At 48.3% G+C, this 18,390-nt stretch overlaps 1 protein-coding gene across 6 annotated transcripts in view; it reads left to right on the plus strand.

Moving 5' to 3' along the window:
* HLF (HLF transcription factor, PAR bZIP family member) overlaps positions 1 to 18,390 on the plus strand; it is a 54,639-nt gene that overhangs the window by 19,807 nt on the left and 16,442 nt on the right. The gene's annotated exons all lie outside the window — the stretch shown is intronic.

Consider the following 18,390-nt stretch of genomic DNA (forward strand, 5'->3'; position numbering starts at 1 on the left):
GCTGCCCGTAATTAGCTGGCTATGGCTGATTGCATACCCCATGGTCAAGGACCCTGAGGGCTGGGCTGCTGCTGCGCTGGGGGGCGGGGGGGGGGGGGGAGAGCAGTGTCTTCTAGGACCTTCCACTCCCTTCAGCCAGAGGAGCCCGCTGGCTCTTAAACTCCTGCAGTCTCCAGCCCAGTCCCTGAGAGGTTCAGAAGCTCCTGGCGACCTGGCACTCGGCCTCTGGCCCCCCCCCCCCCCGCCCCCGTACCTTCCAGCCCTAACACTCTCCAGATTGGGAAGATCCAGACGGCTGGAGAGCACTGTAACTTGGAAAGTCTGGGGATGATGGGATCTAATATGTTGAAAGGGGCCCAGAGAGCAGAGCTACTAGTCCCCACTTTCCTCCTCAGCCTATGACCGCACCCCCTCCACTTTGCTGCCCCAAAGATGTAAATGGACAGGCTTGAGACCCTGAGCAGTGACCCCCTCCTGGTGTCAGAGGAGGCCAAGGCCACAGTCGTGACAGAGTGGGAGCTGCCCACGAATGCAAGCTCTTGGAATTATGTCTGTTTGCCACACCTTCCACCAGACCAGAGTACCCACAGTTTAACCCAGGAGCCAAATTCCTGCCCTACTTGGGGTGATCTGTACCGTGGGTCAGCTCCAAATCTTGAGAAGGTGTCCCTGGAGGACTTGCGCCTGTGACCTGTGAAGAAAGAACGAGCCTTGGCACAGGATGGTGTTTGTCTTTGTGTCTTAATCAGTGTTCACCTGCGCCCTGACCCGCCTTCCACCTCTGACCCTGTGTTCCTTCAGCACCTGCCGGGCCTGGATGCCTTTCCTCAGTACAACCAAGTTTGCCGACACCTGCGGTCCCTTCTCAGCCAGGGCCATGGGTTTCCTTGGGTCCTTCTCGTTGGCTCATGTTTCCCCAGGGCTGCTGGTGTGTACAGTCTAGAGATCACATTTTATTAACACAAAGAAATCTGCTTGGGCTGCCTGGCTCGCGCCGTCACATGGAGAGAAATGTGCTCCTTTGCTTCGCCAGCCTGCAGCGCTCTGTGCAGAATACAGCCGAGAGCTGGGCACCGGGCCAAGCTTACATTTCACTTTGGAACACACTTTCGCATCACTCCTTGGCAGAACATCCACGGCGGTGTCTATTTGGGGAGTAAGTTAGCGAAGTGTTATTTCCCTCTTATGAGTGTCGAGAGATGGGACCTTTAAAAAAAAAATGCTTGACTTTTCTCCGCATTTATTGTCTTCAAGGTGCCCAGGGAGTCAGGGGATCTTCTGAGTGTGGCAGCAGCACCAGAGAGAAGCCCTCCCCCACCCCCAGGCTCCCTGTTTCCTAAATCAGTAAACACAGCCAGGACTGCCTGGGACAGAGAAACTTAGGCCAAGGTAATAACATCAAAACCAAAGTCCTGGAACCCTTGAGTAAACTAGTTACCCTCCCAGATAAAACAACTTTGTTGTCCAAATCTTCCTTTCCAGAGATCTAAGACTTTTCAAATGCTGGTCCAAGGCCAAGCATTGAAGGAAAGAACTTCACCAAGCCTCCTGGAATGGCAAACACTGTTAAAATAAACAAAGGAACCTCTTCCATTCAGTTTTCCCTTACTGGTCTATTTTTATTTCCTTTTTTTTTTTTTTTTTTTTTTCTCCCTTGTACTTTACCATTTTGTAATACTCTCCCTTCTCCACCTCTGCTCCCATCTCCATCTCACTCAGGAGCCAAACTGATCATTTTGCCTTTAATAACACAAATATCTAATTTCAAAAAGAGGAATTGGGTGTTCCTGAATATAATCAGTTCTTACAGGTGGATGCCTTAAGCCTGACTTGGTTTTGAAAGGAAATTTGGTTCTGAAATTTTAAAACCTTTTTGGGAAAGATTGGAATAGTTAGAAAACAAAGATTTTTTTGGAATAATGCTGACTCCTCTTTTCTCAATGACATAGATCCATCTTGAAGCACAAAAATTGAAAACAAACTCTTCCTCATTGTGCCAACCTATAAATTCCATGGGGATTTCCCAAGTGCCAAGCCTTGTTCTGACCTAGTGTTCACTGCTTTGGGATATTGCTTTTGCCATCAGTCCCATCCAGCCAAGCGACAACTTATCAAGATTTAAAGAAATTTTTCTCAGCAAGATGCATTTGCCAGTTTCTGCTTCATAGGACGCGCCACCCACAGGAAACCTTCCCTCCCCCGTTGAGAAGGATGCCCAGAACTGTGGGGGGACCAGGTTGCAGTCTCCTGCTAGTCACCTGGTGAAGCTTTTGCTTACTCTGCAGAAGGGAGGTGGCAGAAACCCATTCCACTTGTCTCAGAAACCTGCAGGTGATTAGCTTTAAAAAAAAATGATAAGTTCTGGTAGGGCTGCAGAGGCCTCAGCTCAGTGGGGGGTGGAAAGAGTGCTACTTCACAGAATGAAACTGTTGCAATCACATCCGTCATTTCAGGTGAGGTCAGATAAGGTAATTGGAAAGATAAAAGTCGTCCTGCAGTTTCAGAGAGGTCTCCTGAAAGTGTTGAGAAATGGTTGAAGTTCAGAAGTTTATTTGAAGCTTTGTTCCCCTTCCGCTTATAAACAAGACAGGTATTCTTTAGTCACACTTTTCTTTTTGATGGTCAGAAGTCATGGCCGGCGACTGAGACGGTCTGATCTGCTGGCCGTGGCAGGTTTGTCGTGTGGATCTTCCGCTTTCTGCATTGGTGGAGGTGAATGAATAAGCTTTGGCTAGCTGCCACCTGCCACTCAGCAAGACAGCACCTCGAGGCTTCTCCCCTCTGCTCTTGCTTGGGGAAGTGTTTGGGGAGTGTAATTTCATGTTATAGTTAACTGAAGCAATGCACAGTGCTTTTCTTAGCGCCTTATCATGGCAGGACACTTGTCACTCAGAATTGACTCTTTTGGGACTACTTTGAAAATCGGTAGGTGAAGTGGTTGGGCCTGAGTCTGGCCTGTTCTTGTATTAGTGCAAGTACTTGAATCCTGCAGGGTGGTTGTTTTTTTTGTTTTTGCATAAAACAGGTGAGGGTGTGTTGACCCTCATCTTCCCCAAAGCACTTGTATGGACTCTGCCGTCGGCTGGCAGGTGTCTCAGAGGCAGGGACAGGGCTTTTCTCTCCAGCACCTAAGCCCAAGCTTTACACTGTAGTTGGTGAAAGTGTTTCCTCAGTAAACGTTGTTGAATGATTGAAATAACAAAGACATTACTTTCCTTATATTTAAAAGAGTCCTTGTGCTCACGTTACCTTCAGTGGGAGAGCAGAGTGCAGTTCATCGTGGCGAGTCTCTGCAAAGGGTCAGGAGAGCTTGATGAGCCCCTTGGGGCAGAGCTCAGCAAGGCTGGTCTCCGAGGAGGTGACTTGCAGACAGACCCCTGTGGGTGGATGTGGTCCCAGGGCCAGGGCTCACCAGGAGGCCTCAGCGAGCTGCTCTTCCATGTCAACATCTAGCTGTTTTTTTGATCAGTTGTTTCATAGCCAAGGATAAAGAGTGTTTTCAGATGAGAGATTGCACATCAGAGTGGTTACTGACTCCTAATTTTCCATCTTCAATGAGAGACACAATTGGAAGTCAGCAGCTCCAGCCTGTACGGTAGTCCCAGAGCACCTGTGAGAGTTCTTAAAACTCATCTAACGGGAGTTCCCGTCGTGGCGCAGTGGTTAACGAATCCGACTAGGAACCATGAGGTTGCGGGTTCGGTCCCTGCCCTTGCTCAGTGGGTTAACGATCCGGCGTTGCCGTGAGCTGTGGTGTAGGTTGCAGACGCGGCTCGGATCCCGCATTGCTGTGGCTCTGGCGTAGGCCAGTGGCTACAGCTCCGATTCAACCCCTAGCCTGGGAACCTCCATATGCCGCGGGAGCGGCCCAAGAAATAGCAACAACAAAAAGACAAAAGACAAAAAAAAAAAAAAAAAAAAAAAAAAAAAAAAACCTCATCTAACAGGTTCTTGGTTGGAATTTTAAGTGAGTAAGTAGAGAAATTCCATGTTGGGCTGGGGGAGGGGAGGAATGGAAAGGGGTGTAGATTAAAAAAAAAAAAAAACTTATATTTCTTTGGATCGTAGATGCTGGAAGATGCCTCTCTGGGTGGCAGGTTAGGGTATACCTTTCTTAAGCATAGGATTTGGTTTATGGAATGGTGCTTTCACCCTTGGTAGCCAGCGGGTTGGAGTCACTCAGATGTACGTGGTGCTCCTGGAGAAGAGGGGGCCTTGGTCCCCTTTCCGTCCACACCAGAGGCACCTGCAGCCCCCACTGAGGGGTCTGCTGGTGGTGGGAGAATCCTCCTGGCTCACTGCTCCCACAGCAGAAAGTCAAGAGCTGGAACAAGTGATGGCTGGATTCTCCCTGAGCAGAATGCATTCTAAGCCCCTTACCCGCTCTGTGCGCAGGGAAACAAGTGTGAAGCTTCTGGCAACACCCATTGATGCCTGACCCTTCCTACATGCACTGGTGCTATTCATTTTACCATGTCTCACTTTGCCATGTAGAATGTTGGGGAAAATAACCTCCCTCCTACCAGGGTAAGATTGCAAAGGCTCTGGAAAGAATAGTGCAGAAAATTATTCAAACAACTGAGGCGTATTTTCAGATTTAAAATATTAAGACATACATACCAAGCACCTTTCTTCCATTATCCAGAATTAACAATTTGACATATTTACCATATAAATATTTAAATTTATCTATATATTCGTCTATGAATGTAAACATTATAGATTAAGTTGGCATCTGGGTGAACTTTTATAAAAAAAGAGCTGTGTATAAATTTGTAAGGCAGATCAGAAATAATTCCAAATCTGCTTTCTCAGGTGTGAATTCCTCCTGCCCCTTTGTATTAATAAATAAGCCTGGTTTTAGTCTAGTTAGAGAAGAAATCCAGGCTGGTTCATCAGAACACCGCATTCCCCTTGGTTAGACTTTGACAGAGGGTGGGCAGGCAGCTCTTTGGCACAGTTTCTGGGTGTTTCCCTTGGGAATGTAAGAGGAGGATCCCTAAACCCCAGGACAGGCCACAGCAGAGTGATCTTCTTCCCTGGGTGCTAAAGAAAAACAGACAACTAACTACACAAAACCAGCATTCAAGGAAGGGCGTGGTGCAGCCTGAAGACAGGTGTCATGGGGGTCCCGGTTCTGTGTGGCAGCCGGACCGGGCAGTTAACCAGTCACCATTGTGCCTTCTGCCTGGTGAGATCCTGAGAGTCAGGCAGTCAACAGTGTACAGCAGTTTTTCTCTGAACACAGAGTTCCCCTCGGATGGAGAGAAAAGAAACCATGCAGAGACACCTAACCCTTTTCTAGTGCTTCCTGTAGCCTGGGCACTAAGCTAGGAGGTTTGCATGTGTTACCTCGTTTAAACTCAGGACAACCTCTGGGTACTGCTATTATTCGTACTGGGTAGGTGCTATTATTGTGACCCTTTCACAGATGAGAACACCAAGGCCCAGAGATCTGAGTAAAATGCTGATAGGAGCCCAGTTAGGAGACAGGGGCTGGCAGGTACAACCTCCCGCCTTCGTGCCAGCCTCTGTGTGCCAAGCTGCTGGCTTCACTGCTTCTCTGTAGGAGGTACTTTCCCTCATGAAGGTGGCAAACTCCTGGGACCTTGGAAAACCCGTGTCAGTCAGTACAGGGATGTAGGTGTATCGGAACCTGGATGTGCAAGGGACACAGATGAAAGGAGCCCCAAGATCAGGTCAAATGCATGCCTGTAGCTGGGGCCCAGGGAGGCTGGTTTTCGGAACACAGGCTTGACTTTTAAATCATGAAGGATTTAATTTAAAAATGGCTTCTGTGCTTTTGTATGACTCTCAAATCTGCAGTGCCTTCTAGTATGATCTTAAAAGGGAAACATTGAAAGGATAAACACAGCCATCTAGGAAGAGTCAGGGACAGTCTAGAGGGTATTAGGACCAAGCACTGCCTCAGTGCCAGCCCCACAATCCATGCAAGGCAGAGACAGCAGGAATCATCCTCCTGGCGCCCATGCTTTACTGATCTGCCCCAGTGCAATAGAGAGACCCATCAGTCTGCAGAATCTTGGTTCCCCGCCCCCTTGCCTTTAGCTGCCCTGAGAAGCCCAGGTGGGTGTGCTGGGCAGCGGCTCTCACCTTGCCATCAGCTGGAGGGAGGGAGGGAGTCTTCACCTTCACGTGCTTTTCAGAGAAGTGCTTGCTGAGAGCTCCTTGCAGATCCAAACCATGGGGAACATGCAGTCTTGGGGGCTGTGTGTGTGAAGCAGCATGGGGCATGCCACCAGCACTTGGTAAATATTAGTTCCCTTCCTCTTCCTGTGTGTGAGGCAAGTTGTACAAGTGAAACATCAGCAGTTCGGATGCAAAAATAGATCTCCATGTGAGGATGTGGCCTCTTTTCCTGGAGTGTGGACCAGATGTCAGGCTGCCTGGTGCGGACTCCAGGAATGTGACGGCTTCCTTCTTCGGGGCTTCATTGCTTCTCCATATGGAGAAGGCTCTCTCTCCATGCTCTTCTTGGATCTGAAAAAGAGGATGAAAGTCTCAGGAGTGAACTTTCTGTGTTCTCCTTCTTCAAAAGGATTTGTGTTATGTGTTCTTTGGAGCTTACTTTCAAGCCTAATACCTGGTCATCATGTCATTATCCCTGTTATCTAATAACATAGTAAAAATTCATGGAGAAACACAGCAGTTGGACGCTTGTTTGGATGCATTTATCCTTTTCCTTACCTGACATTTACTGAGGCCCAGCTCTTTACCAGACACCAAACTAGGTGTTGGGAATTCAAAGACAAGGAAGGTTTCGTCCCTTGAACTTGAGAAGTTTATCATTTGCAAGGAGATAAGTCATTGTGAATGAAATGTAATAGGGGATGTAGAGGATGAAACCAGGAAAGCCAGAGTGGTCAGCCAGCTCGGAATGAGATGCAGACGGAAGATCAGAGATGATCCTCAAATTGTGCTTTTTTTTTTTTTTTTTTTTTTTTTTGGCTGTGCCCATGGCATGCAGAAGTTCCTGGGCCAGGGATCAAACCTGCACTACAGCAGTGGCAATGCCTAATCCTTAACTGCTAGGCCACCAGGGAACTTCCTCCAATTGTGTCTTGAAGAATGAGCAAAAATTATTCAGTAAGAAGGATACATTTATGTGACTCATTGAGTTTTTTTTGACTGATACTAAGTTAAATTCCATTAAATATGCTCAAGAATTAATTCAGATCATAGTGTTAAGGGACATGGGACTGGAATAAAAAAGGGTGTGTCAGGGGAAAATAAAAAGAACATAACATGGTGGTTAATCCATGGAGGGGTAATGAGCTCCCTTCTACACAGAGGAGACTATCCTGCCTGGTGAGGGACCTAGGCTCTGCAATGCCAGGGCAGCCGAGCCACGTGTCTCAGACGAGGTATGTTTAAAAAAGTTGGGAGCTTAGAGGCGGCATAACTAATGTGATTTGACAGTTGCTGTGGCAACACACCTACTTCCAGAAAGTTAGTGTTAGTGGGAGGGCAGGAAAATTTGTGGTACCTGCCCTGGGCTGCCCCCTGCCCCACACTGCCTGTTCTGAGCCGCGTGGTACAGACAGATTCTGACTGCTGCCTGCCTTTGTGGAATTGACCCTGGAAAAAGACAAGGAGATGAATAAATTAGAGCCAAGACGACAGGGAAACTATGTGGAGGAGGAGGGGGCGGTCTGAACAAGCAGCACCAACACCTTTCAGGAAAACGTCTCCCCAGTGTTGTATTTGAATGTATTGAATGATCTGAGCGTTGCTTTGAAAAACGCATATGGCATAAATGTGTGTATACCTCCCTTTAGGGAAGGAGCAGCAAAGAATGCTTTAAGCATAAATAAAATAGTCATTAGAGTAGCGAAAAGAGTTAATGAAAAATTGGTTTTGTAGTTTTGGCGGAAGAGCTAGGTGATTGCCTCTGCGGCGCCACCTTCTGGCAACTCCGAGGTATGACATGGTGTGAATATGTGTGGGTGGTGGGTTTCCTTGCTTTAGTGTAAGCAACTGCTTATCTCCACAGGGGCTATTTCCTCTAGACCATTGGCTCTCAACCTTGGCCTCACATGCGAATCACCACTGGAGCTTTTTGAAAACAAGTTATTTAAAAATACGTGATTACAAAAGTAGTATATGACCATTGTAAAATGAAATAACTATAATAGCTTGCATTCCTATATCCCACTCCCAGATTTAACAGTCAGCACTTCCTTGCATACTCTTCCAGATTTTCTCTGTGTTTATAAGCATATGCATGTATAAATATATTTGTATAGTTAGAGATTGTGTACAGAAGTATGAAAATATATGTATATGCACTACTAAACAGAATAGTATATGTAGTATCTATATTATACATAGTGCATGTATACATAAGACTATGCAACTTGCTTTATTACTTAATAGCTTTTGACTGTCTTTCCATATTAGTACATACAGATCTACCAGCCACCTGGAATCCTGTCCTCTGGATATGCCATCATTTATTTAACAAGTATCTTTAGCTTGTTTTTATCCTTGGTTGCAATTCTCCATACATTCAGCATAATCTAAAGTTTAAACCCCTAGATGTATGTAAGTATGTGAATTCTGAAAGAGTCATACTAGTTTATAGTCCCACCAAAGGTATATGAGAAAGCTATTTCCACTTTCATTAAAATAAGTAAATAAATAAAATAAAACAAACAAAAATACAGAGCCCAGGTCCCATTTTCAGAGCTTCTGATCGAGGTAAGAGGGTGCTTAGCATTGATATGTTTGAAAAGAAGCACAGGTGTATCTGGTCCATAACCAGGATTGGGAGCTATGGCCTTAGAGGGGGTAAAATTTGGAGCCCTGCTCCTAGGTGATGATGTCTGAGTCACACCCTTTCAGATCCAAACAAGACTGCCCTTACTGTGGCCAGCTGGGGAATAGAGCCACCCATTTCCTTGTTAAACTAGAGATGTTTATTTAGCATGATGTAAACATTAAATCCGTATTTGTTAATATTGAGTAGGATTAAAATTGCAAGAGTCAGAGATGTTAACACTTAGGTAGTTTGATACTTTCCTCACTATCCTATAATGATTTGGTTATAATCCATTTTACCTTTAAAGACTCTTAAGAAATAACTGTTTAATTCCTTTTGGTGTGGCCCAGATTCCAGTAGAAGAGGTAGAGTTGATGGATATTAAAGACAAAATCTCATTCTCTGATTTCAGTATGAAAAGCCAGCTGGTACACAGCTGGCCAGCTTTGCGAGGTAGCAGTGTGTCCTGTCTCTAGCTTTTTTTTTTTTTTTTTAAGGGCCACACTTGTGGCCTATGGAGGTTCCCAGGCTCAGGGTCAAATCAGAGCTGTAACCACAGCCACAGCACCACAGAATCCTGAGCTGCATATGCGATCTGATCTACACCACAGCTCACGGCAACATTGGATCCTTAACCCACGGAGCAAGGCCAGGAATCAAACCTGCATCCTCATGGATCCTAGTCGGGTTCGTTAACTGCTGAGCCACAGCAGGAACTCCTTCTGTCTCTAGGTTAGTTAGCTTCAATGGATGGAGAGTGAGAAAATGGACCTTTCTTTTCGGAAACCCGTTCTAAGCCTTCTCCGTCTTGGGGAGTGATTCCTCCTTCACAGCCTGTTTCGGAAGAAAGTCACCCACCTTCAGGGCTTTCATTCTTCCCCTTGAGGACATGCCTTGCCATCCTCTTCCGTGTCACTGTCCACTGAACTGTTTGGCAGAGGACACAGTGTCTCTTGCTCTGTGGCATCAGGAAGCCATATCCAGGCTTCACTCCCCACACCTCCCTCCAACCTCAAGGCCACTGTCTTCACCTCACAGCACATCTGTCTTCTCCTCTTTGAGGAACCTGACCCCTGCCCCTCCCATCTCTCAGTTGCCCACAGATCATTTCAGCTGGTCTCTTTATCTCACTCTAGTGATTAGGTAAGAACCGCCTTTTGTTAAGGAGTTTGTATGAGGAAATCTGAGCTGGTTGGGGCATGGGGGTGGGCATGCTGGAATGGCAGAAGGTCTCAGAGGTGCCAGGACACCCTGGGTCTCAGTCTATGCTGGGTCTTCCCTTCTCGTGAGTGGTCTTGGTGGGCCCAGGGCCACACTGAAGGAGAACACATACCACACCCCCGAGGACCCATGCAAATGTTGAGAATGGCTTAGCATCTAGTTTCTGTTTACCTGAGAGGCACACGGATCTCACCTCGTGCCTGTGGAAGAGAAAGGCAGATTTTTGTCCCATACAGAGCTCTCTACATTAGGCAGGAGCCAGATGGGTTTAGCTTGGCTAATCTTAGTGCAAGCTGGAAAATTCCAGTTTTTCTGAAACAACACATTTCTAAGAAATTGTCTGGTTTAGAATATTATTCTAGCGTATGTTAGGGAGCTGCATGACTATGAGCTGACTTACTGCAGGCTTATAAATACGTTTGAAAATGTGCATGCATCTCCCTTTGTCCCCCATCAACAAGGTGGTGATAGGAACTGGATTTAGTAAGCCCCTCCGTTTTGTTTTGTTTTGTTTTTTAATTACTAAAAAATTCAGTGGCTGTTTGTCAGCTTTTCCCTTGGGTGGGACTTGAATGTAGTTGAGAAAACCTGAGTGTGTGCCTTTTCTCACGTCTTGGCTTGCTCCTGGATGTAAAAATCAGAGGCATGATGCATGCTCATGGAATGTTGATTCAGATTCTAGATGGCTGTAAACGATGTATGTTGCTCTATAGTCTCCCCTTTTCCTCTGCCCAGATGACCAAGATCAAGCTGTCACTTCTTTATGATGTCATTTTTCACGTGAAACCTCATCACAAAGGTATATGCCCGTCAGGCAATAACAAGACCTGTGCAGCGAATACTTTCATGAAGCTGAGTGCCCAAGGGGCTGCTGTAGAGGCTGGCAGTGCTCATCTCACCCCACAGGAGACGCTGGGGGACACGAAATCCCTTTTGTTTAGTTACCAGCTCACTCCTTGGAATTAAGTTGATTTCCCCCCCTCCCCAAGAATCTACATCCCTGACTTAGCATACCCCCAGTCCCCACCTCAGCTCCTATTGCCTAGCAACACTTACTTAGTAATCTTTCAGAATTATCATTAACCAACATGGAGAAAGAGTGTCTGTGTTCAGCGTTGTATACACAGCTTGTGGTATGGAAATCTCTGTTGTAGGTTAGAGGGGTATCTACAGGTATTTTTCATCATCCTCCCCCCCACCCCCGCCCCCACCCCCACCCCCCACCCATAACATACACTCTGCAGACCAAGAGTGAACAAATGAAAAGATGTCACGGGGACTTGATTCTGTTGATGCAGCAGGTGCAGAGGGGCCATCTCTGCTAGGCTGAGTCACTCAGCACCCCTCCGAGTCCTCCCACGGAGAATGCAGGGAAGACACCCGTGTCCGGAGGAGCACCCCAGGATTCCTGCCACAGGTAGGGCCAGGTGAGGGCTGCATGATGGGAATCATTGGCTGCTAGCCTTCAGCACTGATTTTGTGGGTGGGCATGCACAGGTGGAAGTGCAGGAAGAAGGTTCGGGCTTTAGAGCAGCCCTGGCTTGAATGCAGTCTCTTCCAACCTATGAGCTGTTTGACCTTGAGCAAGTTACCCAAGCTGTCTGGTCACATTGGTGCCAGTTTGTTCAATGCAGGTGATGCAGTTCCCTGATTGGGAGGCACAGTGACTTCCCAGGAGGGGTGGATAATGGAGCTAGGAGAACCCTCCTGCCGTCAGTCCCATCTCAGCAGCTTGTCCAAGAACCAGCCTACCTCCTGCCTTTCTGGTCTCTCTGAAGTATCATGCACAGAGTCCTCTTCATCTACCTGTCCCTAAAATGTCACTGGTCCCCCAAGGCCTTTTCTGTGGTTCTCTTCTTGCTCTGTATTCTCTCCAGGGGGGCAAGGCCCTGCAGTCTGTACTTCTAGTTAGGCTGGATTACTTTTCTGAAGCCTGGACTCGTGTGTAAAGCTGATAGCTGTGTCCACCAGCATCTTCATCTGGAGTTCAGAGGTGCCTCGGACTCAATGGATCCCTGTCAGAGGCTGTCTTTTCCACCATGTTGCCTGTTTCGGTGAATTTTTACCACCTTTCTGGCTGTTTGAGCCAGAAACCCGAAGGTCCATATTTACCCTCTTTCTCCCCTTACTGACTTGGCATAGACTCATAGCACCGCCCCCATCCCCCCAGTTCACAACTTTTGAACCTATCTGCTCTTCTTCCACTGATGTGGGGGAATGCTTGCCATTTCCTGCCCCCGCCCCCCGCATCCTCCACTCACCTGTCCATTGAGGATAAGGAGGTCTGCGCCCAGAGGGCCCCTCTTTGTCGGGTCTCAACTCTTCCACCTGCTCCTTGCCCTCTGAGCTCCAACGACACCAACTGCTTTCGATTCCCTAACTGGCCCGTGAGTTCTCTCCCACCTTCGTGACTTCAGTTTCTGTTTTCTCTGCCTTGATCACCTCTTATCTCTTTACTTTTATGGCTGATTCCGAGAATCTCTCAAGATGCCACCTTTCTCTGAGAAGACTTTCCTCCCTGTACTTCCTCCAAGGATCTGGATTAGTGACCGGCTTTGCAGTCCACCCTTGGGTTCCCTGGGCAGTGCTCTCCTGCAGCACTTGGCACTAGTGCCCCAAACCTGGTGCTTATGTGTTTCCACCTCCAGACACGTCTCCCAGGGGCTGGGGTTTCTTATATATTTTCAGAGCCTAGTCCATAGTAGGTCTCAATAAATGTCTATTAAAAAAAATGAATGTTTTAATCAACAGGTCTCAATAAATTTCTATTAAAAAATGAATGTTTTAATCAACAGGTCTTTGTTCATCATTCTGTGCAAGGCATTTGCAAGCCTTTTTCCTGAAAAGATTTCCAGTCTAGTTGGAGGATGGATAATGGCTTAAATGCTACAAAGTCACTTCACCTGAGAAAACTTCTAGGCGGCATACGCTGAAGTGCAGCATCATATAGATATTCAATGTGAGAGAAGTTGGGCATTGTCGCCAACATTGGGATAGTCAGCAGGAGGGAGACCACCTAGGCCTTGAGTGGTGGTAGAACAGGTAGAGAGGATGAGAGGCAACAATGTCCAGGAGACAAGGCTGACCGGCGTGGCTGGAGCAGAGAGTGCTGGTGGGAGCAGCAGTGCCTGCATGAGGAAGTCCTTGACTTCCAGACGGAGAGCTCAGATTGGGAGGCAGTGGGAGGCCCCTGGCTACCTTTGATCATGGTGATGTTCTAGGAAAAGGAACCTGGTAGCTGTGTTCAGACAGGATTTCAGGAGGCAGAGACCAGTTAGGAAGGTGTTGAATTTGTCCAAGTCCTCAAAGGAGTGGCCTGCCCCTGGCCTGTGGCCAGGATCTGAGCCACAACGGAAAACCTCCACTGAACTAAAGGGTGCTTTCTTGCGAGAGCTAGAATGAACTTTTGCTGTCAGTCCAGACTCTCGTCTCATCATATAACAGGTGGTCAAACCCAAGCCTAGGGAGGCCCTCCCCCAACAGCTCCTGGCAGGGTCTGTGGATTCCGATCCATGGCTCATTTCTCCCTTCTGCATGAGGGGGGTGTGGCTAAAGTTCAGAGCCTTACAGAAAAGAGGCAAGATGGTTCACAGGCGTGAGCAGATCTGGAGGAGGGGCTGGTGTCCCTGGGAGCTTGAAGGATGAGTTTGGCTTAAACATGTTAGCTTTGGGACGACAGTGAGCAGGAGGCAGTGACCAGCCACACACTGCCCAGTGCAGGACTTTCTGTGAACTTTGGGGCGAGAGGATTTCGGAGAGCACTGGCTAGGTGCCAAGGCAGGAGGCTTTGGAAAAGCTTGTTTACCTTTAGGTGCTCAGCTTGGAAACTTGCACAGGAAAGATTTTTGTGGATCTCCTTGAGAAGCCGCAGAACCACCGACACACCTGAATCCTATTCATGTTCATCCGGAAACTCAGGCTTTAAAACAATCCTGTTTTTCTTCCTATGTTTGTTTGGATTGGTTGGGGGTTGGGAGAGGAGGAAGGGTGTCACTCAGGAAAGGGGGAGCCATTTGTTTGCAGTGGGTTCCGGGGTTCACAGTGGGCATCATCAAGCCTCGCCCCTCCCTTGTCCCTTGCTTCACTCTCGCCTCCAAATCCAAACAGAAAACTCACATGGCCCAAAGGAGAAGAGTCAGTTTAATAACTCGCCGTGGCAGCACTTTGAAAACTGCATGTTTCAAACGACTAGGCCTGCACATTTTCACCAACTCAGACAATTAAAGAGACTCCAGGGACCTCAGTGGTGCTGATTCCAGTGGTGTGTGTTGTCATTAAAAATGGAAAGAGCCTCTGAAAATAGGCTGCAGGTATATAGAGAGCTTGTTCCTCTTCTGGGTAAGAAGGTAGCCCCATCCTAGGAGGAGCCCAGTAAATTGCTTAGTGGCCCAATTTCTCCATAGGTAGAAGGTACCCAGTGGACCTGTATACTTGGCAGGGCAGTCGGGAGGCAGGGCGAGGCTGTAGATACTCATGCATCGTGCACCTAAACCAGGTCCAGGTGCAGCATGTAAATGCAGGCAGGAGCCCCTCTCACCTGTTCCTCTGTGGAAAGCTGACAGCATCACTGTGCATGTGGGGGGGCTCTGAGGAGGGGCGAGGTGAACACCCATGGGACTCTAGGTCCCACTTGATCCTCTCCATATGTCTCTCATTGCTCGTTCTCGAGCCTGTGGAGTTGCAGAAAGGCTTGATGTGGCCGTTCTTGATTACAGCTGCTGTCACTGTGGTGGCCTTGGGAGGGATGGAACTCTTTCAGAAGGAATGGCTGAAGCCAAGATTTGAACACTGGCCAGTGCATGGTTGGTGGGCATTAACCTTCTATTTCCCAGGCCTTTACCCATTTGCTACAAGTGCAAAGGAAACCAGGGGGCCTGCTCTTCTCCGTGTTCCATGACTTTGGGATGCACTGGGGGCAGAGACATGAGTGTGTGGGGGTAGGACAGTGCCTCTTGTTTCCCATTCATGACCCTCCCTATGCACCTTTGTGGGGGGCGGGGTGGTCAGTGTTGCAAGATCTGAGATGCAGTTCACACAGGCCTTGATCTCTGGCACTGTGAGTGCATTTCTGGCCACCCCATTACTTCTCTGCACCCTAAGGTGCTGTAACACCAGTGGGGAGAGGCTCTGGCCCCAGGAGAAGAGGTGGAGGGGCAAGCAGCCCACATGTACCCTGACCCCTGTCCTGGACTTGTGTCACTGATGCTAACAGGCGTGGTTCTGAGCCCCTCTGCTGTCACCTCTTAGTCGGTTCAAGGAGGCAGGTTTCTTGCTGACTCCACTGGCAAAGACGCCCGATGATAAATACCCTTGGAATGAGAGGCCTTGCTAATCCAGTCCAGCCCTGCCAAGTCAGGAGCTGCCAAGTCAAGTCAGGGCCATTTTGGGTACTGATGCACGATCCCAGGGCAACATGCTTGTCCTGGACATGGGGTCACACTTGGCGACATCCAACAGGCTTTGCTTGGACTACAGCTCGGGGGAGGTGGAGGGGGGGACCTGGGGAGGGACGCATGGACTCCATGTCTCCGAGGGGCCTCCCCCTGTACTGCCCATCCCAGACAGCCCTAGCAGACAGATGAGGGAGCAGGACTCTGGGTGGTGGAGTGACTGGCCCCCGGCCACACAGCTGTTCAGGGGCAAAGGCACAGGGGGTCCAAGTCTGTCTGTGCTTTCTGCTGAACCATGCCATCTCCCTGGACAGGTCACAGTGGGGGACAAAGGCCAGAAGCCTGGAACAGCGTTCCAACTGTCTCTGCCCGAACACAGACCCAGTAGGAATTGGCATTCGAACACTTTAGGGGGATAGAAGTAAAACATGCCTCCCCCTGACGTGACCTTTGCAGCCACATCCCATAACAGTGTAAATGAGGTGTGGTCTCCGGCTGTCTGGAAGCTCTTTTAAAGATGCCTGAGTGAGATGCAGTGTTGACAGGGCCCCTAGCTCTGTGGGTCATTAGTTGCTTTGTCATTGAAGGCGTGCCCTTGGCACAAGCTCACCATTCAAGAGGACTGACATCGTGAAGGAGGGGAGGGAGGGGAGAGGAGGGAGGGAGGGAAAGGGAATGGGGTGGCTGCCTTCCTGGGTATTCTTGGGGCTCTTGTCCATGACAGGAGGCCTTCTTGGGGAACCAGCTGCTGCCCAGGAACATGGTAGACCAGAGGGGAGGGAGCTGGAGGGAGTCCCCCTTTCTTTCTCTGCTGCCCTTTGAGGGGACAGTGGAGCAGAGTAGAAAGGGCAGTGGCCCTGGGACACTATGCTCCACTGGCTTTCCCCCAGCTTTCTGGCTGCGTGAGTTTGTACAGGTGATTTCACCTCTGACCCTCCATTTCCTCATCCATAAATTGGGCAGGCTGATGGGTCCATGGGTATTGTACATGAGGCCAGGAGACCCAGATCCTGACACTGGACTCTATCAGGAAGCAGAGTCCCTTGCTTTCCTTTGACGAAACAATTTAAGAACTTGGGTTTTAAAGAGTCAGAAGAGTTGGGAGGTGAGATTGTTTCATCTACTAGTTGGGCAACCTTGGGCAAATTATTTTGCATTTCTGAGCTTGTGTTAAATGGTGTTTTTCCATTCCTTTATTGCCACATCTAGAAAATGGGGGGGGGGTCTCATGACTCTACCTTCACATAGCTATTGTGAGGATTGAGTGAGGTGACACAGGAGCAGTGCCTGGGAGATGGCGGGAGCTCCTCCTGGCTGCTCAGCACGTACAATAGCAGTTACTCAGTGGACTGGGGAGGCTAGTCTAACAGCTCACGGGACTCCATTTCTTTTGTCATCTCAGTAAATGGTAACAGACCCCTTCCTAATGTTTCTGCATAATGAATTGGGCTGGCTTCTCAGCATTGTGCTTTACCCCTATTTGCATTGACAGCCTATTGCTGTGTGGGGGGAAGTTGTTGGAAAAGAGCTGCTTTGATCAAAGCCATCTTTATAGCAGACCTTTCAGTGTACTTATCCTGCAATCATGGGCAGCACTTACTGGGTACCTTGTCTGGATTTGTCACAAAGGATGTGTGTGTGTGTGTGTGTGTGTGTGTGTGTGTGTGTGTGTGTGAGAGAGAGAGAGAGAGAGAGAGAGAGAGAGAGAGAGAAAGAGAGAGAGAAGGGGAGGAGAGAGAGATTTATCTTTCCCTTGAAGTCATTGTATCAGCCATGGCTCAACGAGGCTCAGGACACTTGAAAAGAATCAGGGTTATGGCAGATTCCCAGCTGCTGGGGTTGAGAAGGACACTTTCTAATTTAATCTTTGGCTAAGACTTTTCTTTCTTCACCTCTTCCTCCTTTCTAGGGGCTTGAATGGCCTTCTCCTGGCAGCATTTAACACAGCCTCTTGAAAGTTATAGATGCACAAGGTGAAGCAAAGTCCATTTTTAAAATAATGTTTTATGTCTGTATTTGAAGTAAAAGATGCTCATTATAGACAATTTGCAAAATATAATCAGTTGAAAAAAAAAAAAAGCAGTCCCTGTTGTCCCAGACGGTCGTTTTTCGGAACCAGGGGTGTTGATTTCCGGTTACTCAGTAGTTAGTACTGAACACCTCTTCCATGCAGGCTCTTCTCGAAGGTGGGGAAGACAAGGTCCCTGTCCCTTGGAGCTTACATGCAAGAGGAGGGAGATTGTGTCAAACAAATACAAAAGATCATTTGGGGTGAAGATGAATTTTGCAAAGAAAATGAAGTAGGGTGGTTTGAGAGGCGGTGGGCTGGACCAGAGGAAAGTCAGAGGGTTAGAGGAGGTGGCATTTGAACTGGTGTCTAAAGGGTGCAGAAGGACCAGGCAGGCAGAACGCAGGGGGAAAATGTTTAGGTGGAGAGAACACTAAGGACACAGGCCTGGGGTGGGGGGTCCTCTTGGGGCATCTGAGGAGCAGAGCAGAAGGAAGGGGGCGAGGCTGGCCATGCGGGGTGAGGGGGGAGCCTTGAGTGGTATCACCTGTGGCAGTGGAAAGCCTTTGGAGGGTTTGAGGTGGGGTTGCCCACAGAGGTATGTGCTTTTAGCGTGCTTCCCAGTAGCTGTGTGGACAATGCATTGTAGGGACACGGATGGAAGGATGGAGGGAGAGTAGTTAGAAGGATATGACATGGCTCGGACAAGGAGGCATGGGCTCTTTGTTCGATTTTTTAAAAAATATCTGGAATCATGGTATCTATATTTTATATTTGTGTTTATGTGGAGATCGTGCTTACATTCCAGGTACTACGCATTGTGTTAAGCACTTTATAGATACCTTGTCTCATTCATTTCTCAACCCTATGGAGCAAACATGGTAATTTCCATTAGCTGTGGAAGAAATTGAAACTCAAAGCGATAGATTTGAAAAAAGGGGGGGGGGGAGTCACCAGTAGTTGCTATTCTTACAGCAGACCTTATTAGG

The sequence above is a fragment of the Sus scrofa genome, chromosome 12, assembly GCF_054392235.1.
Source record: "Sus scrofa isolate SSC_HxYL_T2T_F1_AM1 chromosome 12, Sscrofa_HxYL_maternal_Yorkshire_Landrace_v2.0, whole genome shotgun sequence".
In the NCBI taxonomy this organism is placed as follows: Eukaryota; Metazoa; Chordata; class Mammalia; order Artiodactyla; family Suidae; genus Sus; species Sus scrofa.